This window comes from Cavia porcellus, unplaced genomic scaffold, assembly GCF_034190915.1.
Source record: "Cavia porcellus strain 051 isolate PalLab524CR breed Dunkin Hartley unplaced genomic scaffold, mCavPor4.1 scaffold_5, whole genome shotgun sequence".
NCBI lineage: Eukaryota > Metazoa > Chordata > Mammalia > Rodentia > Caviidae > Cavia > Cavia porcellus.
Window position 1 is genome coordinate 50,371,256 of NW_026947488.1, and position 24,765 is coordinate 50,396,020.

The following is a 24,765-nucleotide window of genomic DNA, read 5'->3' on the forward strand; positions in this document are numbered from 1 at the left end:
GGTTTTGTTTTGTTTGTTTTGGTACCAGGAATTAAACTCACGACCTCGCACTTGTCAAACAGGTGCTTGTGCCACTGAGCTAAATCTCTGGCCCCTGGAAGTGTTTTTTTGTGAGTGTCTTAAATCACACTGTTGTGGCTGCCTTAACGTCTTGCATTAATTCAAAATCTTTACTTTTCATGGTCTTTTTGACTTGGGAAAGAACCCAGAGATTGCTAGTGACAGCGCTGGGGAGTAATGTGATGAGGAGACCCTGATGTCTCTGTGAGCTGCCTTCCTTCTGGATAGCACTGTGTGGCCACAGGCACTGTGTTTTGGATCACACTTTGTAGAGATACTTATCAAAGATTTGATCCCCAGCCTTATTTTTTTTTTTTTTTTTGTCTTTTTCCTTTTTATCAGTACCAGGGATTGAACTCACGACCACACACTTGCAAGGCAGGCACTTATGCCGCTGAGCTAACCCCCCAGCCCCCCAGCCCTATTTTGGAAAGACTATTAGTTACTGTATTCTTGATTCAAAAGTGTTTAAAATGTTTGGTTGTTGCTTGGGCCATTGTGTGTGCCAGTGTTGGTGAAGTCAAATCTGATCTCTAAAATAGAGGAGATCTTATCTGTATTACAAGTTACTTGAAAGACTGAAAGGGAGTACAGATAGAGATGCCAGCCACACAGAACAGTGCTTCAACAATTGTGTTAGGTGAGGTCCCTGATTCTCTCACTGTAGTGATGGGGGACATTTTCCATCTCAGTCTCTAGAAGGTTAGGAAATCTAAGAGGAAACTGATCTGTGAACTTCTTCACTGGTATCGTGTCGATACCAAATGAAGTAATGGGTGGATATGGTCTTCACACCATATAAAACCCTGTCGTGACACCAGGACAGTACTGCCCTGCCTCACAACCACACACACTTTCCTACCCGTATGATATAAGCCTGTCTTTCCCAGCTCGCCATCTCCCTGAGGAACACTTCCGGGACTGATTGGCAGGCTGTAATGGCCCAGCTCTGGGCAGTGGAACTTGCCACCCCACACTGATCACTCATTCCTGTGTGTGTCCTCCAGGCATTTGGAGGCCAAAGGGCAAATCCACACCTCACGAGAGGTGTGGTTTCTGGCTCAGGGCAAATGTACAGTAAGTGTTGACAGGCACTGATGAAACTGAAGCCACAATGAAAAGCAGAGGCTTCTATTTCATGAAGGCCTTCACAAAGCTCCTCCATCCCTTGACCCGGTATAATCTGAGTGTTTCCTGTCATCTTGTCTCACAGGACCTGTAGCACGGCATGTCACCCCTGGGAATGCTGGATGCAATGCCTTGCTGGCGCTATGAGGAGTCCATCAATGAGGAGGTGCTTTGAGGGATGAGAGGGGCTACCAGAGGGAAAAGCTAGAACTCCTACCTTGCTTCTCTGACTTCCTTTTCTGTGGCACCAGGAGTACATTTTAGAGATGGAGTCAGAATTAGTTCCCAGCCTGAGACCACAGTCCTGCCCACTGGCTTCCTGCAGGGAACACCCTCCTCAGTGACCACCCAGCGTCCTCTAGGCAGTGGAGAGCACCCAGGGACACTTCTTTTTGCAGCTCCACTGCAGAATTCTGATTTGCATTCTAGGCACCCAAAGTATTTTTCGGGATCTTGCTGTCCTTGTTCAATGCAGTGTTTAAGACAATTGGTGAAAGCCAAAGATTAGCAATTTATTTTGGGGCAAAAAAAGAAGAAAAGAAAAAGGGAAAGTGAAAAAGTGTGCTTGAAGGAAAAGAGAAGCTACACCCTGCATGTGGAACAGGCCACCGCAGGAACAAGAGGGCAGTGGTGGCCAAGCCAGTGGCTGCCATCTTTACTACTTCTTCCTGGCATTATAGCCAGGCTGTCCTTGATCTCATGCTGGAAGATTGGTGTCAGTTGCTGTGCTCAGGAGCTGCTGCCCTGACCAGTCTCTGCAGTTGGCAGGTCAATTTTTCAGACACACTGCCATGTTCTAGTCTCCTGCCTCAAAAATGTCATGGGGTTGTGCCTGTCCCAACTGACGTAAGTTATAGCTGGGACTGCACTAGAGAAGAATAACATATCATTTAGAGTCACACTAACTGGCCTACAGGCTGCCTCTACACTGTAATCCTGTGTGTTTGCGCTCATTCCCTGCTCACCAAACATGCAGAATGTTATGAGCTGATGCTTAAGTGGTTCTTAGAGGTCATCTGGGCCAGCTCCCTCATTTTCAAACTGGGAAACTGAGACCCAGGGGAAGTATGTGGAGTGGCAGGGCCAGGATTTGAACCCAGGTCTGCTAAGCCAGGCTAGTGCTTTTCCCCTTAACCCAGGTTGCTTCTTGAATTAGTACATAGCTCTCTGCACCAGAGAAGATTCTTTATCTCTTTTTTTTTAACCAGGGATTGAAATCTTTATCTCTCTTTCTCTGTCTCTTTCCTTCTTTCTTCCATCCTACTTTTTTTCCGTCCTCCATTCTTTTTCATAGTACTGGGGATTGAATGTAGGTCCTTTGCACTGAATTTTAGCCCCATTGCTTTTTAATTTTTTTATTAATAGAGACAGGAACTTGCAAAATAGCTAAACTTCCCACACTGAGTTCAAACTTGCAGTCCTTTTACTTCCAGAGTACTGAGATTACAGGTGTGTACCACCATTCCTGGATTATTGTTTCTTTCAAATGCACTAATTCCTAAGGCTCAAAATAAATCTATACGAACAACTACAACTACGAAACCCACAGCTCTAACAAGTATAGCCACACACTTTGGCCAAAGCTACTCATGGCTGTTGTCCAAAGAATTATGAACAGGGAAATTCTGAAATCAGTAGAATTAGAAAGGTCTTAAACAGGGATGAGTCATGAGCTGATTGACTTCAGATAACTGGATAGATGGTGGTTCTGTTATGATAGTGGTGTCCAAGTAGAAACTCGAGGGTCATCGGGGCTCCTTTAACTCCCCAGCCCTCACAGATGATGGCTCATCTTGTCCTAGTGATTCTAACCTCTAAACTGATATCTTGAATTCATCCATTTCTACTCACTTCCTCTGATACTCTCCTAGTTCAGGTGAGTTCTTGCTGCTGTAGTTACCTAGCTCCCCTCTTTGCCTTTAGACCTGTCTCCTCCATCCCAGCCTCCACACCACAGATCTAGTGTTCCTTAGAGTAGGACATAGCAACCCATCCCTCAAACCCTCCCAGAGACCTCCGTCTTAGGAGAAATTCAAACATCTTCCTAAGCTCTCCCTCTGGGCCTCCTTTCCAGGCAGCATTCCCTACTGACCCACCTTCATCCTCACAATCCGTGCTCCGGCTGCTCTGGGTCCTGACAGTTTCTTGAGCAAGCCCTCTAGCACTTCCCCAAGTCTGAGTAGGCCCTGTGCAAGCATTCTACACTCCTGCTGTGACCATGGTCTTTTTACTGCACAACAAGCATCACGGGGAGGGGATCCACACTGTTCTTCATTGTACCAGTGCTGTAAAGGATAATACGAAGATCCTAGAGCCCATGAAAGCACAGGAGCCACTATGCCAGAACAAATTTCTCTATCAGTTTTGTATTAATACAGCTGCCATTTCTTTCTTCAAATGTGGATGCTCATAGCAGCATTCTTCATACTACCAAACAGTTCAATCCCAACTAGAATGAACACTCAACAGAGACAATGGACAAACTGCCCAACATCACAGACAAATCTCCCATACATCATAGTGAGCAAAAGAAACCAGACATAAAGGAGAATTGGCCGGAAGGGACACAAGTGGAGGCTTAGAGATTCTGTCACTCTGTTCTTTGTGTAGGGGGTGGGTGCATGACTGTGTTCACTCTCCGACTATTCACTGAATTGTACACTAATGACTGTGTGCTTTTCTGAATGTCTGTTATACTTTAATAAAATCTATGCTTTTCTTTTTAACAACTTGCTTTGGCTCCACCGCCATGTTTTAAATGACAGAACAATTAATGGTAGGGAGGAGAGAAGGGATGTTCCTGTTGTCTCACTCCTTTTAGAAATGTCCTGTTACCTAGTGAGCTATTGTTGGGAACCACAAATTCACAATGGTTAGTTTTATTTATTTCTCCATGGTATAAAAAGAATTGGGATTATTGGTACCACCCATCTGAGATTTCCCATTAATTCGTGTAAAGCGTAAGATCGTCTATGTCTTTGTGACTCATCTCAGGGTTAGACTCAAGATACTTCTAAGTATAAGATTATCTACACCCTCTTGAGTCTCAGTCTTGGGATGAGCTGTGATCCTTTACTAGCCCCACCTATGACCGGACGCAGGGAGTAAAGAGTGGCTGCTTTGGGAGTGAGGAGGTCGGATGGAGAAACACTGATTTCCCAGTCATTGTTGTAATATTGTACTTGTATCTGTTTTTTATTTTTCTTGCTGCATTCTTGAGACTGACAATCGGGACTCTTGGCCAGGTTCCTGATACTGACAATCGGGACTCTTGGACGGGTTCCCTATAAGCTATAATTTACGTATGATTAAAACCCAGCCATTTTAAGTGTAGAATTCAACGAAGTTTTAAAAATGTGTAGTGGTTGGCTCATCACCACAGCATATGGAGCCAAAACATTCCTTTGTGTTCTACAGGCTGGTCATCTCTCTGACCACTGGCCTTCACTTACCTGCTTTGGAAACTCCACTATAAGTTTGCTTTTCCTAGAATGTCATCTAAATGGATTCATGTGATTTTGTCTCTAAAATTATTTTCTTTGAAACCAGTGGTGGCCATGGGCCAGAAAAAGAACAGAGAAGTCAGCCTGCCCTTCCCATGAGCCAGCGGGCACACAGGCTAGGAGACAAGAACCCCCGACCATGTAGGCAACCGGCTGACTCAGAGGAACAAAAACTGGAATGATAGCAACTAAGGTACAAAAAAAATTTAATGGTTGTATTTGTTGGTTGACTTTGCTGGCCTGGGATGGGGAGTCTGAGCTTCTGCCTACAGTATAACAATATGCAATACAGCAACTATGTGGAATTTCTTTCTGTCTTGTTTTTGAAATTCAATATTGTTCCCGCTGTTTTGCTTTGTTCTGTTTTATTGTTTTGTTTTCTTCCCTTCAAAACAAAAAAATTATTTTCTTTAAACATGTCAGTGTATAATAGGTCACAATTAGACTGTACTGAATGTGTATTATCTCCCAACACACTCTCTACTCTGACAAAATGCACAGGATCCTTCATGAATGTAGTAGGTTAAATCAAAATTGGTGAAGAGGTGCATACCCTAAAACCAAAGAAGTGCTATTCAAAGGGTAAGCTGCCTCCCATGAAACCCCAGAAGCTATGGCCAAGGGCAAGTGGTACAGAGATCACATGTAGCTTAGAGGAAGGAGTGTTCTCACGGGATTTTGTCAAGCTCTAGGTTCATACCTAGAGAATCCAAGGTCAGTTCCTTATCCAGAGGAGACAAATGGAAAGGCAAGCTGGCTGACCATCAAAATGCTACAGAAGGGACCTGGGCAGGAAACTGGACTCAATGTCTTCTAAAGTCTATTCTAAATCTAATAGTCCACTATAGAGAACTGGGCTCTAGAGCAAATCACAAATATTTTCAATGTCAGTCAGGATGAAGTAAAAAATTATACTGGTCAAAGCATACATTGGGCAGAACACTAGGATCTTTGGCTACTGTGAAGGGTTGTATTTTAAGACTAGAGAAGTTTCTGGAAGGCAACAAAAATACATGAAACACATGTAATTAGAAGGCTTCATTTTTTCCTCATCAATTTTATAAGCAACTTCCAGGCTAGAAAATTAAAGAGAAAGTAAAGAGATATTTTTCAAAGCTACTTCTCTATGGTCATTAGACTTGACCTCCTCTGTTCAGTTAATAGGGTGGGCATGATGGACCACAGCTCTATCAGTAGAATTCAGGAAAGATCAGCTGGGCCTTCAGCATGCCCAGTGAAGCAACGCACAAGAAAGACAGGTGAGAAGCATGGCACCTGTCTTGGGAGAGGAATAAACATGTGTACCACCCCTATTAAAGCCAGCCCACTGCAGAAAAAGTGGGGACACCACAGGAGGAGAAGATCAGTTACGCTGGCCAGGGAAGCCAGGGCTTGAATAAGAGAAGACTACTGGCCCTTAAAGGACAGGCTGATGGTCCATGATCAACTGCAACAGAATGATCTACTTGGGAGAGTTTTCCAAGTGCCAGACTTTCTGTTTATGTATTTTTAATCTGTTTTAAGAACAAGCAGACACATCTGGAGATTACTTGGAAATACTGACTGCAATATATCTTCGTCAAGGGACACTTAGAATTTTACTAAAAATAACAACAGTTATTTAACAAGTTGGGGCTCCAAATAAATGGGGTGTATGCGTGAGCCTGTGAGCCCTTTGTTAGGGCAGCTTTGTGGAAAATAAGATGATAGTAAATGGTGATTTCTACCTATCCTTCATAAAACCTCCAGAGCATGAGGATGCCCCCTCTCACTAGGCTCAAAGGCTCAAATTGTATGTCTTTTTTTTTTAATTGGGAATTGAACTCAAGACCTCATGCTTGCCAGGCAGGCACGGTGCCACTGAGCTACATTCCTGGCTCCTTCAAATTTTATGTCTTGGTTGGACTTCTAAGTCAAGTTTCATTTAACTAAAGAGTTCTACTACAACGCAATGTTAAAATAGGGGACTTGTTAGATATTTCAGTGGGATCGTCCAGCATCATGCGCCTGGGACTTGAATGATCTGATCCCTCATGGTACAAGTTCAGGATTATGACATTATTACAGAAGAGTTTGTTTTCTCTATTTTTCATCTTCAGATTTAGTATTTTCCCATTTTCCATCCAGATTATAGGTGGGACACACCCACAGTCTCAGCACTTGAGGGGCTGAAATAAGAGGATGACTGTGAGTTTAAGGCCAGCCTGGGCTACATAGTGACCTACATGGTGAGACCCTGTATCAAAAACAGAACAACAACAAAAATTTCCCATTTTCTTTTCCTGCTTCATTATTTTCTCATATTACTTTTTCTCTTGTCTGTGCTATTTTCCTACTTGCTTTCATTCCTTTTTAGATATCACTTAGAGAAGAGTTAACAAGGGTGCCTAAGACTGCACCCTTAGAAGGACCTGCTTTCAGGATTGGCTCTTGATTGATGTCTGGAAACTTGAGATTTGGGAGAGGATTTTCACCACTTCTGGAACGGAAAGAATGGCTTAGTGTACTAAACCATTTGTACTAACTATGTGGTTTATGCTGAACACCTGCTTTCCTTCTGAGAGCTGGGAGCTTGGCACATGCTAGGAAGCAGTGTCTATGTGATCAGTGCCAATGAAAGTCCTTGGATAACTAGGCTGGTAAGTAGGTAAAGAAGCCAAGGACATAACACCTGGCATATTTATTATTTCTGGCTTAAGTCACTTAAGAAGTTGTACTTGCAGAAAGATCTGGCTGAATGCCTTTCCCTGCATGTAGCAAGCAATAAAATTTTTGTGAGAAAGATATTCTCCTTGTTCCAACATGCAGAAAGAATCATCACACACAGCAAGAATGCTTCTGTAGTGAAGCAGCACAAATAAACCTACAAATAGCCTTTATCTTCATTAGTTTTACAGCCTCCACAGCTCTTAGTGACCTTAGAATTCACTGCTTCTGTCCCACTAGATCTGTCCCACTGTAATGTCTTCATAGATTTATCATTCTTAGTCTAAAAAGTGTAACAGCTTTCTGCTTTGGCCATTTCTTTGAGTCTCTTTTCTTGTGAGGGCTCTGGTGCACATATAAAGAATTAACAAAACAGGCATGATCTTTCCCTGTGAATCTGTCTTGTGTCAGTTTGGTTTCCGGACTCAGCTGAAAATCCCACTAAGAACTCAGGTCACTGATCCACTGGTCACAGTTCACACACCCTGTCAGTTTGTGGCCAGAGGATCTAAGTGTGTCCTTTCATGACTTCACTGGTAAAAGGTTCCAAGATGTTCACTGGTTTTGCTTTGGAGCTTCTCAGTGTAATATATCACAGCTCTGATTAAGATGGTATGCTAAGTCTTGTGTGTCCTCCTGAACCTGAGGGCCAACACAGAACATCAGAAGGGGACCTGACTCTGAAATACGGTGCAAGTGCTGTTGGGAAAAGGAGGGATGAAGATAACAGAAGATGACTATTGGATATCAGGATGGCTACAGAGATATGGATGGTATAAAATTGTGGCTCATGAGTATCTGTCAGGAAAGGTCAAAGTTACTTGAGAGAATTGGAAAATGTTGGTTCCGTCTCCAGAAGAATTGGCTGTGGGAGTCCAGAGCTGCTCTTGATGGTGCTGGCCAAAGGGAGAAACACCTTTGATTTTGTCTTCTTCACCAGGTAAGGAGGGAAAGGGGCAGACTGTTCCAAATAGTGAGCTTTGGGTGAACCCAAAATGTTAGAAATTATTATTTCTATTTCCTCCACGTGGGAGGAAAAAATTAGTTCTGAGGAGCAAAGCTTAGATAAACCAGAGAGGGAAGGAGAGGGAGAGAGCTTGCAGCTTTTCTTCAGTCTCTTTCTTGCCTTCCAGCCCTGACGTCCTTGGCAGCTGTGTTAACCCTGTAAGTGCTAAATTCACCAGCAGGAGCTTGAGTATATTTGCAGTGAGAACAAAAGGGACTCTGTCCCAGGGTTTTTTGTGGGATTGTGACTGGTAGGAATTGATGAAAAGTGTTAACAGCTTTCTAATTTCAGGAATAGTAGCAGCATTCCAATCAGGGAAAGTTGAAAAAAAAAAAAAAAAGTGCGCTACAATTTCCTTGCTATTTGCCACTCACGAGCAAATTAGTTTTTAAGGTCTTGAATATTAGAAACTACAAACTTTAGTTTATTGGAGCTTCTAGAACAAGATAATCTACATAAATGAGAGCCACTCACTAGATAAGTTTTAAAAAAGCAGTTTTTTGTTGCTAACAATCTCTTGTAAATCATATTAGATTTTGTGAAATCTCAGTCCTTTAGCTGATTTTCTAGCCTGCTGTACATGTTTTTCATTGGGTCACCTTGGACTCTAAGAATGGCAGCACATAAATTTAGGACTTAGAAAAACCTTGATTAAAAAAAGCGCGGGGGGGTGTGGTGCTGGAGATTTAGCTCAGTGGCATAAGTGCCTGCCTGGCAAGTGCAAGGTCATGGTTTCGATCCCCAGCACCAAACAAACAAACAAGAAAATCCTTGGTTGTTTCTGTACCCGGAACCAGCTGCAGCTGTTTTGGCCTCCAGTGTCCTATTGATATAGGGGAATGAAACTCCCAACCTGCTACGTCTGAGAGTTGGTGTTCTCTAAAATTGAACAATGAATTTTAGGAACAATGGAGGTTAAGAGCAGAAAATATTTATTGAGAAAAAGAAAGCTTCTGTCTGACAGAGACAGAAGGGGTCCCAAGCAGGTTGTCAAAGACTCTGTCTTTTCCAGGGACTTTTATAGAGTAAAATCATGGGGTAAGATGGGTTTAAGGTGGGGAAAACTGGAAACTAACAAGGCAGATGGGCATGAAGTGGGACAAAACTATGGTTAGCCAATAAGATTGATAGTTCAGGCTGGGGATTTAGCTCAGCGGCATAAGCGCCTGCCTTGCAAGCAGGCAGTCGTGAGTTCGATCCCCGGTACCGATAAAAAGGAAAAAGACCAAAAAAAAAAAAAAAAGATTGATAGTTCAGGTAAAATTGATTAAATTGGGAACAAATGGGGAAGCAAGTCACATAGAAAGTGGGCATTCTTAGACATCTGTGACTCTTTCCTAAGGAAGAGTCCTTAGATTGGAAGATTCCTCAGATTGGAATGGTGACTCCTGACTTCCTCAGGGTGATAGGGAACATTTAGAATATCAGTCCTTAGGATGTGGATGCATTTGCTTGGTCTTTTGCTTTGAGGCCTTGCCCACAGCAGGAGGTGTCTGTCTTCTCCACAGTTGCAAGGTATCTGGACTTCTGCACTGGCTCCTTCAAAGATCTAGCCCAGTCTCATTGCCCATAGTATTTTTAACTAACTCAGCTGCCTGTAACACTATCTTTTCTACTATCAAAGCAATGCCTGTGGGCCTTTTGCAATCCTGAGCTCCTTCATCCTGACTGCCAGGACATAACTCTCAACTGAAGCCTGATACCATCTGCTCCTGGTGCAGGGTTGGTGACAAGACTTTGTAAATACATCACATCCCTTTTGGGGGTACAAAACCATAAGAATATTATGGATTCTAGTTGGACCATCTGTGTGACATACAAATGTCCACAGGAAAGGGACCCTTTGGGACCTTGCGGGATCCTTTGAAGTGGAGCTGCTGATAGCTCGGTGTTTCTGATATAGAGACTACTTGCTTTCTATCTTAAGACATTACTGCTGGAAGTAACAGTGGGCACATCAGAGGGACTGTGATCACTTTACCCTCTCCTGCCAGATGGGCTCTCAGTCCCTCTTGGAAAAGTTTCATTGCTATTGAGGGCAGTGCCTGCATCTGGGATCAGAAGCAATTTGCAAGCATATTCTAGAAACCTTGCTCCTCCTCTTGCTTCAGAGCCACACTCCTTCAAAGCCGGAAGCCAGTATGGCTATGAAATGCATCTGGAGCCTCTTTGCAGGACAAAGGGGAAGGGAGGTTGTGTAGACCCACACTGAGACTTTTTTGTGAGTTTTCACCTGACCCAAGGCATCAATTTAGGTTAAGGACGGGTCTGGCCAATGGGTTGCAACTGACCCATAAGCCTTCCAGGGCTGAGACAGTGCAGAGTTGGATGTATCAGGATGGCTACACCCCAGAAAGCACATTCTAAACACTAAATTGACAATGATGAGGATGCTCTATACAGGGCCTACCTCAGCCAGACAGAAGCTCTGGAACTCATCATGGGATCTCCCACCACAGGCCTCTACGTCCATCCAGTTAATTCTGTTTGGTCCTTGGCTGCAGGACTTCCTGAGGCAGTTGTGGTTTGCTTTTTGATGACACCAGGGTACCTGCCTAGCCAGCGTGGCCAATGTCCAGCAGTGTGCTGCATGGGAAGCTTTGCTGTCTGCAGCCAGGTCTAATCACACATCCTGCAGTCAGTGGAATTCAAAGCCCTCCCAGCAACTCGGAAAGGCAGTGCAGAATTTCTGCTTCAGGAAGAAAAGAAACTTTCAGAAATACTTCTGAAAGTCAAAAACCATCAGTGCCCTTACCACCTCCTTGCATCTCCGGATTCTGATTTCTCTCTGTTGTTTCAAAACTAGTGTGCTCCAGCTAGCAATGAGAACTATACATTTTTTAGAATCACCCCAACTGTCACCCAGACCTCCAAGGGATGAATCGTATTTTCACAGAAAAACATTTTTATACAACTTAACCTGAAAGGAGCACCACTTGAGCACTTTCTAAAACATCTTGATGAGTGGGTAGGATTTGTCTTAAGTGGTGAAGTACAAAACACCTGAAGGGGATAAAGGAGATCAGTACTTCAGATTGGCCTCATTCTACTGCAGGAGGCTCTGCTGATAAAGATTTTGCTCTAAAATGCCTTGGGCAAGTTTGATGTGAGTTTCGGAAGACAGACCCAGAGGAGGTTTCCCACTGCTGGCTGAATGATGAGAGAGGGGCTCACTGTGCTAAACTTTTTGTATTAATATGATTTATGAGGAACATTTGTTTTGCTTCTGGGAGTCTGGAATTTTGGTATGTGCTAGGCAATGCTACCTGTCTGACTACAACAAATGCCCTGGATGCCTGAGCTTTCCTGGTAGCCAATATATCACATCTCTTATCGCAAATTGCTGGCAGAGGAATTAAGCATGTCAACTATGCCTGTACTAGGGGTGGATTCCTGGAAGCATGGGCCTGATTGCCTCTGGACTGTGCCCAGGCACCTTCCCCAAATTCCTTTACTGCTTAGCTTTGTGTCCTTTCTCTGTAATAAAGCACATTTGGAGTACAACAGTGCGTGCAGTGCCACGAGTCCTAACAAATTCCCCAGCCTGGGGAGCCTGTGGACTCCAACACAGGATGTGAAGGGAAAAAGAGGGCTAAGAAGGTTTGTAAGAGGGAAGGTGTAGGAAGCTTGTGTAAGAGGAGGAAAAAGAGAAAAGCAAAGCAGGTAAGAGCATAATCATGGTGACACAGGGGAAGGAAACTCCAGACCTACTCTATGTCCATCCGGTAAAAGTTTGTATTCTCTGAAATCAAAGAATGAATTTTAGGAACAATTGAGGTTAAGAGTGGAATATATTTATTGAGAAAAAGAAAGCTTCTGTCAGAGAGACAGGAGGAGTCCCGAGAGGGTTGCCAACAACTCTGTCTTTACCAGGGACTTTTATAAAGTAAAACCATGGGATTAATGGGTTCAAGATGGGGGAAAACTGGGAACTCTCAACAGATGGGCATAAAGTGGGACAGAACTATGGTTAGTCAATAAGATGAATAGTTCAGGTAAAATTACCTCCTGTAGGCATGCACCACAACAGCTGGAATGTACTTTGTAGATCTAAACTAGCTATTATAATTATACATCCACAAATTTCCTTTACCTAAGAACTCTTTGGGTAGATGATTATGTTTTCCCCATGAGCTGGTGATCCATAGTTTTCAGTGGGTGCTACTTATAGGACCTGACTCTGGTTTATGAACAAGGGCATCACTTAAGGAACTTTAAAGAATTTCCCACAGCCATAAAGGTATGTTTGTACCTATGTCAATTTGTCTTTCTTGCCTCTAAAATGAGATTTGATTTTACAATCTATTCTCATTTAATTTGCAAGTAAAGTTATAATAGTTTTAAAATTATCAGCCCTGTGTAGTGGTGCATAACTATAATGCCAGTACTCTGGAAGGCTACAGCAGGAGGATCATTGTTCAAGGCCAGACCAGGCAACTCAATGAGGACCTTGTCTAATAATAAAAATAAAAAGAAAGCTGGGAGTATTGTAGGACCATATGGAGTCCCTGGGTTCAAACCCTAGTACTGCAAAAACAAAACAAAAGTTTTAAAAATTATCACTAGCTTTTTCCTTTCTTCCTTTTTCCCTTTACTTATCAAGATTGTCACAAACCCTCATATCCAAAAGAAGTATTAGAAAGAATGTGAATTAGGCTTGAGTTGGAATACAGGCTCTATTTAACAGGCAGGCAACTACAGACTTTATTTCTGCAGGACTTATTCTTCTGCAAAATGGGATAATAATATCTGCCTTCTAAAGTCATTAAGAGTAAAAGTAATACATGTAGAGTACCCAGCTCTGTGCCTGGCACCTGGCAGAAACTCTATAAATTACATCTGAGAATTACTGCATTGTTGTTAATAATATCAGTAAGAGAGAAGACTCACAAATTTTGCCTATATTTCTGTCTGGACAATTGTAGTGAAACTAGTCCAGCAGGTCACCTGTGAAACTGGCATTTAAAGGTCTTTTCGCTATAGATGACAAAAAAAGAAAAATCAAAGTCAGCAACTTCTACCACTGACACAAGGCTGTGAGATCTCATTCAAGTGTGAGGTTCTTTGCACACAGCCTATCTGTGACTCACTAGACTTGGAGACAAGGAAGAGAAATGGCTTGATTCATCATAGCATCTCATAATGAGGTAAGGGCCAAAGAGGCTAAGGACCAAGCCCTATATTGGGGTGGGGAAGGGAAAAAAGAAGCTTCAATGAAGAGAATGAAGAATGATGCACAGCAGGAAATGTACAGAGGTGTAACCCATCAGCTTGTGACCGAGTCATGGTGATACCTTCTTAGCTCCATTATCCCTTAGGAAAACAATGAAACTTGGAATCAAACTGCAGTAGACAGAAAATGTGAAGACAAAAATGAATGAAACTGTTACCATAGCCAGAAACCCATAACCAGTCAGAGGGCAGGGAGTGGGCTGGAGGGACCCTCACTCAGGTCATTGTCATGGTTGGCCCCAGGTGTCTGCGGAGGTGCTTCTAGGATTCTTCAGTGCAAACATCTCTTGTTAGAGAATAGTTTGCCACATGAGAAACCTATTCAAATCTTAATCATTTTTGTTTCAGTGTTAACGACTGAAAAACCAGTTATATAACTAATGCCTCCCTTTAATAGATAGGAACCTAAAGCCCAGAGAAGTCAATTAACTTGTTTAAAAATCCCAGAAGGGCAGATCTAAGTCTCTAACCCATAGGCCTTGCTTCCCTATCGCATTGTAGGATGTGAGCCACACACTGGTTACATGTTCCAGTTCACAGATGATGCCAGGTGTGGAGTTCTACTGTTATTTTTTAAAATTATTTTATTTTAAAACTAAAAAAAAAAAAATGATATAAAATTTCGAAACAAAAATAGATTACCAATGGTTACTATATTACATAATGTTATCTTCAAAGTAGTTGTTCAGATTATGAGATATAGGCATAAAAATGATCAAACAATCACACAATAAAAGCATAAACTATTCTTTTTGATGAACTAGCAAAGATTAGTGGTATAGTTATCTATAATGTGTGTATATATATATATAAAATATATATATGTATAAAATCTTTTTCCTTTTTTTCTCCTTTCCCCTAAGTTCTATCTTTTCTAAACCCAAAGACAGTCTTAAAGAAAGCTCTTCTCTCTCTTCATTAGCAAGGCTTTACGATTCAGAGACTGAAAGATTCCCACTTCTGAAACTTGACCCCCTACGATTGCTCCTGATTACTTACACTAGAGCTGACCTCTTCTCTCCAGCATCCTGACCCAGGTTGGTTTGGCTCAGTCTCCTTTTCACTTTTTACCCCTTTTGGCTTGGCTTGGGCCCATAACTGTGAGATCAAGTGAGAGGTGTCTAGGGTCTCCCATTCCCTGTTTTGTTAGTCCTCACTGTCCTGAATGGGACCCACAATTACATTCAAGAGAATTCTCAAGTCCTCAAAGCTGGGAGAAAACTACAAGATCATTTAGTTGAATCCTTTAATTTTAAGATGAGGAAATCAAAGTCTAAGAAGGTCAGATGAGTCATACAGACGCGCAGATTAAAGCCAGGATTCAAATCTGGCACCCTTTTCAATAACTACATCATCATTCTCTCATTTGATTCAGCCCAGTTTAAATCAGCACAGATCTATAGAATGTCTTCTATGTGCATTTTAGGGAAAGAGGAGCAGCAGGGAAGACACATGGAAAGCAGCACAGGCACAAAGCAGTCTAAAAGAAGCTAAGGGAATCGAGGGATGGAGAGAGCATCTATTATCCTTAAGAAATATGTTTCTGAAGAAAAGATAGGACTATAACACAGGCAAAATATAAGTGCACTAAAAAAAGGACTGCACATGTTAGATTAAAGCAAAGAAAGTTTAAGATGCCTCAAAGAGGTTTCCAGGAGGAGGTAATATGTAAAGCAGGTTAAATCATTCCACAACCACTTCAATTTCCTTCTATCTGACTGTTAAGAGTCTAGAAAGCTTAAAACCTTCTCAGATCCCCTGATAACCTGGGGTTGCTAGGTGACTCTGATCTGGTCAATGAGACACATGCAGGTTACTTGTAGGACAGTTTCTACCATTTCTGCCTCTTTCTTCCTTCCGAGAACTGTGTAAAGCCTACGGCTCAGTAGCTGTCAGTGCAGTGAGGAGCTGGGAAGGGCTGGGCTCTAGGATGGAATCCTTGAGCTGCCGCACCAGCCCTACCGGCCTGCTCCTGAACTTCTTGCTGCACAAGATAAATCCTTGGTTCATTCAAGGTATCAGAACATGACTTATATGCAACTGAATCCAAATCTGAGTGGTTCAGAGGCCAAGGGATTTCGACAGAGAAAGAGAAAGGTGTGAGCAAGGATTTCGGGAAGAAGAAATCACGGGGCATGGTCTCCTCCAAGCATGATGGAGCAGAGAAGGCACTCAGAAGAGAAGGTGAGAAAGGATGGCTTGGATGCAGGGAGAGAAGATTGGAAAGGTCCAGCATGGATATGTGTGCTTCCTTTCAAAAGCAAGAGCTACTGATCCAAGTCCATTTTGCTGGTCATGCAGAATTCTAATAATCACAGAAGCAATGATTCTGGTGAAAGAGAAGGCGTTCATTTACCAGGTGGCCAGATGTGAGGAAAGGTATCTCCCAGACTCAAATCTGTCTTCCCAAAAGGGGTTAGAGGTGTTTATGGGATGAAGAAACAGGGTGGACTAAGGTGTGAGGAAGGCGACTGGAAGTGAGAAAAGGTGATGTAGTCAGCAGTCAGTGCATGTGTAATCAAACTTCATGATTCTGCACAGGATATGTGTTCAGAAAATGGCATTAGTGTGATCTGAGTTTTTGGCCTTCCTGACATCAAAAGATCACCCATCAAACACTTGGTATAGATCCAAGTCAGTGGCTTAGTGGCTTTGACAAGTTCAAGCTAGACAAGGCTATCTCCAGGTCCCCAAAACAAAAACTTAAAACAACTGTTACCAAGGTGACCACACACTAATGATGTTATCTATAGCAAAGGTAGTAGGAGTGCATTCATTTACTGCTTAGTTAAGTAACTTCTAAAATCTCAATAATATCAAGTAACAAGGAGCAAGTGCAGCTAAAGAGTTTATTCAGAGTTTTTCCCCTTTAGTTTCAAAAGAATGTGTCTTTTGGCTTTAGACTTTAACTAGGGAGAAAGAATGGCCCAAACCCAGGGAAAAGAGATTCCTAATTTAATTATGAAGACTGGATTCTCCAGAAAAGAATCACTGGCAGTAGTTAGTGTACTGCTCTTGGGAGCTGAGGTTGCTCCTTGGCACAGAAAGGCAGGTGGCTGGTGATGGGCCAGGTTGAGCCAGGCCACACCAAGCCCTGGATGAGCAAGGCTGGGCGGCTGCTGAGAGCCTGGAGCCAGAGTGGGCGGCCTCACTCATTCTAATCTGCAATGTATACACGTGTACACCGCACTCCTGTTTGCTTAGGATTTGCATGGGACACTGTGAACCACAATACCGCAAACCTGCTCACATTCTGAAGGCCCGGCTTGCACGGTATCACTTTCTTCCCACTAGCAATTACCAGGCTGGTAAACCGCAATGGCTTAGCAAAGCTGAGCCCTCTGGCTTCTAAAGTGTGCCCTTTCTTGACTATAGCCCTGTGCAGGCCACAGGTGCCTTCCCTGAGAATACACATGTAAGTTCATCAAAAAGAAGAGTTTGTGCTATCACTGTTTGACTGATCATTTTTTATGCCTACATCTTGTAACCTGAACAACTATTTCTAAGATAACAATATGTAATATATTAACTAGTGTTTATTTCTTACTTTAAAAAATTCTGTATTATTTCTATTCTTTTTTGTTTTGCTTTTTAAATAAAAAATAAGTATAACCGTTGTTCGTTTCTGTTAACTGGTTCTAAATACCCTGTAATTCTTTCATTCTCTTGAATGGCTTCACACTGTCTTGATATGCTTGATGCTATAGTATACGAAGTTATACTCAATTCAAGGAAAGAGGCACTATGGTGACTACTATTATATTAGATTATCTGGGGGTGAAACACAATGATGCTTAAATTGTTCGGTTCTGACCTATGTTGTTCTGTTACAATGTCCTCTTTTATCTCAATCTCCATCCTTTTTTTTTTTTTTAAAAAAAAGATTAATCTATTTTTTTCTTACTTGTTTCAATTAAGGGAAAACTAAATTAAAAATAGCGGGATATATTATAGTAACTTTTTTGTTTTCCTATTAACCTGATTTGAACCCCAGTATTGCTCCCCCATCTTGTTCTGTCTGATTTTACTATATTCTATTTTGTTTGATAGTATCAAGTTTGAGGGTATAGGCAACCACTTTGAAGGCAATAAGATTTACTATGATGCCCCCTATGGTCTGACTATTATCTTCTTTTGGAAGTCCTGTAAGGTCTCCAGTGTAGGTTTTATTGGTCTTGTTCTGTACTGTTTTGATCAATTCTATTATACCTGATGATATAGGCAACTCTTTTTTAAAATAGCAAGAGGCACAATGGTAACCATTTTTGATCACTTGATATTCTATTTTTGCATCATGTACTATGCCCATCCCTCTGTTCTAACCAACTCTGTTTTGTTTAGTCACGTTAGGTTTTATTCTCTTCAAAAAAAAGTAATAAGAACTGTAGGAGTAAAAAACCCAAAAAGTGTAATTGTTATTGTAAAAAAAAAGAGGAAAGGAAGGTGGTCTAAGGGATATAACTGCATGTGTGTTTGAGTGTGTAGGATGGAAAACCATATTACTGAGCTTTTGTTGGATCACTGAACGGAACTGTCTGCAATCTCACTGTATGAATGTCTACTTTATATGCTTTAATTTTATAATTTGAACAACTGTTTCTAAGATGACAATATGTAACCTATTAACTAGTGATTTCTTAATGTATATTTTTTTCTTGAAATTCTGTATTATTTGTACCCTTTTACTGCTTTGTTTTTTTTATTTCCTTTTTTCTCTTTAAATAAAAAATAAGTTATTAATTAAAAAAGAAAGAGATGGAAAGAAAAATATATATATAAAAACAAAACACAGCCTGAGGTCATTGATAGGAGAAGGTAGCAGTAAAGAGACCCAACCTGCTACCACTCTGAACAGTTCAAATCTCTTTGGGGTCGGTGGGGAAGAAATCCTTGCTCGGTTTCACCTTTCTGTGTGAGCTCTTGGTCCTCTGTACCTGCTGTCCCTGTAGCCCTTGGTTCACTCAATCTCAGATCAAAATATTCAGAAAAATATTTTGGACTTTATTGAACACGTCAACTTTTATCCTTGTCATTACCCCAACAAGATAGATAACTACTAATATAAAATTTGTATTGTATTTATCATGAACCAGCCAAGAGTCCCGACTGTGGGAGACAACTCCAGGGACTCCCTTTGAATACAAAACAATTACTGTGATTTTGATTATTTGGAGACTCATTTCCTTTTACTAATATGTAAAAAGCTGGCTAGGGTATTTCCTTCTCTCTTCAATCGGCTCTAAACATTGCAAATAAGGCTAGCAGAGCTGCCTAATATGCAATCTCTATAGCCAACAGACAGTCCTGTTTTCTTGCAAAGTGTTCTCCATACAATACAGATATGTACAGGATATGAGCATGTGAGATGTTAGAGCAAATAGCTCCAGGAATGTCAACTGAGTACAGCCTCAAGATAAGAGGCTATCCCCAGGGCACAAAAGTTTGCATATCAGAAACCAAAGCATGGCTCCCCAAAACAATTTCACTGCTACCTTAACTGGATTATGTAATTTTGATCCTTCTGCATATTTTTATCTCTGCAATTTACAGAGATGCCAATCTTGCACCTGGCCAGCCAACTCAGGTTACTTATGTAATTCCCACCATCCTATCACTCATCCCTGAGCCACCCCTCTTCTTGACAAGATAATAAGTGCTGGGAGAGGTCAGGGCTTTGTCTGCATGTCCTCACGGGATTGGATTTAGGACCCCTTGGCTGCCCTTAACTTGTAATATGTCTTGGTGTTTTTACTCGCTGTGGGTTGCATTGGTGGTAGTAGATTAGAATTCACTTGCTGGGATTCCAATAACGTCTCAATGGGATTACAAACAGAACTTTTTGGATTGTGAGGAAAACTAGAAAGAGGATTTCAATACTTGGATGACGGAACTCTATATTTGGGTTTACAATACCGACTGTTGATGAGGAACATGGTCAAGAATTCCAATAGTCAATATTGAGAATCCCACTTATCTGTCTAGAATGTCATGAGAAAAATAAAAAACAGAGACAAGTCCTGTATTCCAACAACGCCTGGGAAGTCAAAGTCTCTGGATCCAACAAACCCTCTACTCCCAAAACATCCACTATTTATTAGCAGTTTCTAGTCATAGGTGGGTCTAGCTAAAGGATTACAATTCTTCCAAAGACTCCTACTCCAGAGGGTGTAGATAGTCTTATGTTTGAAGTGTTTGACCAGAGTATAATTCTGTGATACTTTAAGGTGTAGATGATCTTATGCTTAGAAGTATCTTATTCTTGAATATAATCCTCAGATGACTTAAGAAAGCATAAATGATTTAATGCTTGGAAGAGTCAGTGGAAAATTCCAGAGGGGTGGTATCAGCAACCCCAATCCTTCCTTTCATCCCACAGGGAAATACGCAAAACCAGTCACTGCAAATTTGTGGTCCCCAACAGTATTAGGTATTATAAATAATTAAGTGATAATTTAAAGTATACAGGAGGATATTCATAGGTTATTTATAAAATACTATGCTGTTTTATATAAGAGACTTGAACTTGGGAGATTTTGGTATCTGCAACCAGTTCTCCCTGGACAACCATGGACAACTGTGTTTCTGATTCAGACAATGAAGCTTCAGAGGCTGGGCAACAGAGAAAAAATACTACTTTTCATTAGCTCCCAACTTGCTGTGTGAGCTCACAGAACAAAACAGAACAAAAATAGCAACTCTATCACTCCCTAAACCTTAAACTCCCCACCTACCCACTAACATATTTGGTTTGGACCAGAAAAAGTGTTTCATCCTCTTTCAAACATTCCTAGTTAATAATAATTGCATATATAAAAATATATATGAGTGCAATGTAATATTTTGATATGTATTTATGAATGGAATCATCAAATCAAGCTAATTAACAAACCCATCATCTTACATAATTTTTTATGGTGAGAACATTGGAGATCTACTTCAGTAATTTGGAAATATGTGACATGTTATCAATAAGAATTTCTGTGCAGTGAGTCACTAAACCTTACTCTTCCTGTATGCCTGAGACTGTGGGCTTCTCAAGATGCTCTGGCCAAGTACAGTGACATGTGCCTGTAATTTCACCACTCTGGAGACTGAGGGAGGAGGATTGCCATGAGTTAGACACCAGTGTGGGCTACATAAGCAAGTTCAAGGCCAGCCTGAACTACATAGCAAGTCCTTGTCTTAAAAAAATAAAGATTCTCTGATCGCAGCTTCCCATGCAGCCAGCAGAGACCAGAGAGTTTTCTGCACATCTGACACACTGGACCTAGGGTTTTGCGTGTTCTGATCCCCCATTTCTTGCTGGTCAAGAATCCTGTTTTTTCCGGTCAGGATACACAACAGGAACTCAATAAATCTGTACTTACCAGACTAGTGAATTGCCATGGTTGTTCTTGAAAGAGTTCTGGAAAGCAATGGAGATGCCCTGAGGACTGGGACCACAGCAGTAAGTGGTTCCATAATTAGCAGTAACTGTCACCATCCCATCATCAAAGCACTCCCAGGCCACACAGTCAGTTGGAGAACAGAGGGAGACTAAGTTTTTTGTCAACTAATTGTTGATTACAATCTGTAAGAAACATTAAACTTTCTCTGCTTTTCACCCACTGCTCCATGTCATTGCATAACTGTTCATACTGTTTACATTTATAGCCCATACATTATTACTTTTTCCAAAAAAAGGAAATAGTTTAGTGAATTTTGAACTGTTCTACAAAAAGTTCAAAAATACTGTTTAAAAAAAAAAAAAAAAAGAAACTTTGAGCTTGCGGGTAAAGTGCCACATACCTATTATCCCAGCACTTGGGAGACCAAGGCAAGAGGATCACAAGTTTGAGTTCAGCTTGTGCAACTTAGTGAAGACTCTCTCAAAATAAGATAGAGAAAAAAAGGGCTGGGATGTAGCTCAGTGCAAAAGCTAAATGCTAGGTTATCCTCCCCCACAAAATAAAATAAAACAAAAGAAAAAGAATGACTTCAGTCATAGGAAAGATGCAAGAGCTAGTAACTAGGGAACTAGCTGAATGTATTTGGAGAAAACCAGAATGTGGGAAAGACAGTGAGTTTATTTTAGGACACACTGGGAATCCTAGGCCACTGGAATAGTGATGACCCATTAGAAATGAAAATCTAGAATTTACAACGATCAACAATCACTTCAACTTACCAAATTCTAACTGAATAAAGCAGGAAAGGTGATCACCTTTCTGGGTAGAGAAGAATTAATGCAGCAAGACTGAGATTGCTGCCCTAGATTGCTGCTTCTGAAGCATGGCCCTGGGCTCATGTCTGGGAACTTGCTTGGTGAGCAGCTCCCTGCACGGATAGGAAGTGTGCCCTAAATAAGGGTGCGCACTGTGCCCACACCATTGGTGCAAACATATGGTTTCTGGGGAATAGCTGTTTATCTCTAGAAGCCCAGGCTTTTGCAACACAGATCATATCTATGTGACCAGTCCCATAGCACAGCTTGGGCATTGAGTCTCGAGTGAATGTCCCCAGGAGGCAATATCTGATGTGAGCTGTCACAATTTGTGTGGGACTTTGGGAGTGGACCCTTAGAAGCTGGCTCCTGGTTTCCTCTGGACGTCACCCATGCACCTTCCCACTTTGATGTCACTTTGGATCCTTGATAGGGTTTTTGGTATGATAAAAGAGAGAATATAAAGTAAAAATAGCCTTTATTCTAAGGACATGGAGAGAACTCCATGACCCCCAGGGCCTGGCCTTCTCTGCTGGAATGTGGGGCATGGAATATACATATAATTTTTGACTGAAGTGGCTCTTAGGGTAGGCATTGCTGATGCTTGAACAGCTGATTGGAATTTTCTTCACGTGCAAACAGGAGCTGGGGAAGAAGCAGGAAGTGGTAGGTGTTCCCGTTTTGTCTTCCACCTTGTTAGACCACCACCATAATTTCTACTGAGGCAAGAACCTTTCATTCCCATCTTTGTATTGTTAGGAAAAGGGTGAAGTCTCTTTCTTACTACTTCCTACTGAAAGGGGGGGCATCATTTTGGGGTTTTGGAGGGTTGATGGGATGATGGTTGATGCCCATGTAGAAGCTGGTGCCAGGTGTTTCAGCCAGGACAACTTTATCATTGGTGAATGCCTGCATGTTAGACTGGGAAACAAAGAGACAAGGTGCTATGAGGAGGCAGGCCACTATCATATTTAAGGACCCAGGGGAGGTAGAAGGAAAGGTGTCTTTGATTTAAATATGCCGTTCCATCAGGACCACGGTGAGGTAGAATTCTGAAAAATAAGTGTGAGGTTAGGAGGAGTGAAGTTTTGAGAGGTGACTATTTTTATCCTAAAAGGTAAAAGTTAAAAGTGTAGGCAGGTAGGGCTTATCTCTGGTCCAGGAGTTGAGCTGGAAAGAATAAGAGGGGTGGGGAGGGCTGTGGCTGTGTCACTATAATGGAGATAAGAGCCTAGGCCTATAGGGATCTCATCTTTGACTAAACAGCTGAGGGGAGACAGAACTAAGACAGCTGTCACATAGAACAACATGAAGATGATCTTACACATGATGTGGGAGTTGTTAGGAAAGACTGTTAAGAGTCCTGCTGTAAAAAAGATAATTAACTAATAGAATGTAAGGAATTAGGAACCAAACTGGATAACAAAACATGACTTAGCCTGGGAGTTGTGGCTGTGAGGCCTTGGTGAGACGGAGATGGGTGGGCAATAGAAGATGAGATGACCACTCAGGATGGTTAGATTTAGGGCTGGGAGGGCACCGCTTGAGTGATGTGGAACCAGGATGGCAGTCCAGCAACTTTGACTGCTGTTGGGGGTGCCAAGAAGACCAGGTAGGGGCTGATCCACCTTGGTTATAGTCTTTGGGATGATTTCCTGAAACAGGACTTATTAAGTATATCAGCAGTCTCCCTGGTTGTGGGAAAGGCTTTTATATATCCTGAAAAAGTACAAACAAAGGTGAGAAGATATTTGAGAGATTTTTGGCAGAGCATATGTGTAAAATTTACCTGTCAGTCCTGACCAGGGTTGTGTCTGTGAAATTGATGAATAGGAAAAGAAGGAGGTGGTATGTGTCCCTGAGGAGAGGTTTTACTATAGAGATGACAGGTGTAAGTTATTGAACCCTCAGAATGTCTGGGTTAGTCTGCATAAACACAGAGGAGTAAAAAAGGCATTTTTAAGATCTATGACTGTAAACTGAGTAGTGGAGGGAGGGATATGAGGGAGCATGGTATAAGAGTTTGGCACCACTGGGTGGATTGGGATAATGATACTATTGATTACCCCAAAGTCCTGCACTAGATGATAAGACCCATCAAGCTTGAATACTGGGAGAATGGGAGTATTTTAGGGTAAATGGGTAGGTTTAAGAAAACCATTGCTTAAAAGGCACTTAATTATAGGTGTAAGTCTCTGTAAATGTTTGGGAGCTATGGGATACTGGGTAATGCAAGGAAAATTTGAAGGATCCCTAAGATGAATTAAAATAGGCATGGCATGGGTAATGCCTGTGGGATTGGAGGTGTCTCAAACTATGAGATGGACCAGAGAAGAAGGGAGTCTGGAACATGCATGGAATAGGCCCTGTCTGCAAAGGCTGCGTAGGTTGGCCGTCAACACCATCTATAGAGACTGAGGACTTAATATAACAGCCTGAAAACTCAGGAAGAACACTATACATGGCCTCTATGTCCACAAATGCAGAGAATGTCTTACCTGAGACCTCTAGTCTGGGGCTCTGAGAAGGACACCTTAATGGTGGCTGTGGACCCCGAGCCCCATCAGTCTTCAGCAGCAAGTCCGAGCAGATCAGTCAGTGATGAATCTGGTGGTGACGAGATCTCCTATGAGGGCAAGGAGTTAGAGGATGACTCTGGCAGCTAGGACAGTCGCTCTCCCAATGGCCCTTGAGACTGCAATAGGGGCAAGGCCCCAAGGGAATGCTGGGGTTGGGGCACTCTCTTGCCCAATGTCCTTCTTTGTTGTACTTGAAGCATGGTCCAGGAGGGGCTCAGGCAGCTCCATCTTGGGTCGGTTTATCTGTCTCAGAGCTCCAAGTGTCCCTGCTAAAAGATCAGACTGTTATTTTTCCTTTTATCTGTTGTTGAAAACATGAAAAGCCATATTAAGAAGGTCTCCCTGTGG

At 41.9% G+C, this 24,765-nt stretch overlaps 1 protein-coding gene across 5 annotated transcripts in view; it reads right to left on the reverse strand.

The window, feature by feature from the left end:
• Stk35 (serine/threonine kinase 35) overlaps positions 1 to 24,765 on the reverse strand; it is a 176,830-nt gene that overhangs the window by 12,446 nt on the left and 139,619 nt on the right. For 2 of the 5 annotated variants that reach the window (XR_010047545.1, XR_010047540.1), the window contains 2 exons: positions 24,337 to 24,686; positions 22,300 to 22,483 (listed from right to left, as the gene is read on the reverse strand). The exons of 1 other annotated variant lie outside the window; for it this stretch is intronic. The gene's annotated coding sequence lies outside the window, so the exon portion shown is untranslated. Of the gene's footprint in view, positions 1 to 22,299; positions 22,484 to 24,336; positions 24,687 to 24,765 lie in introns of those variants that run through there. 2 more of the 5 variants (XR_010047542.1, XR_010047541.1) reach the window with 1 other exon arrangement.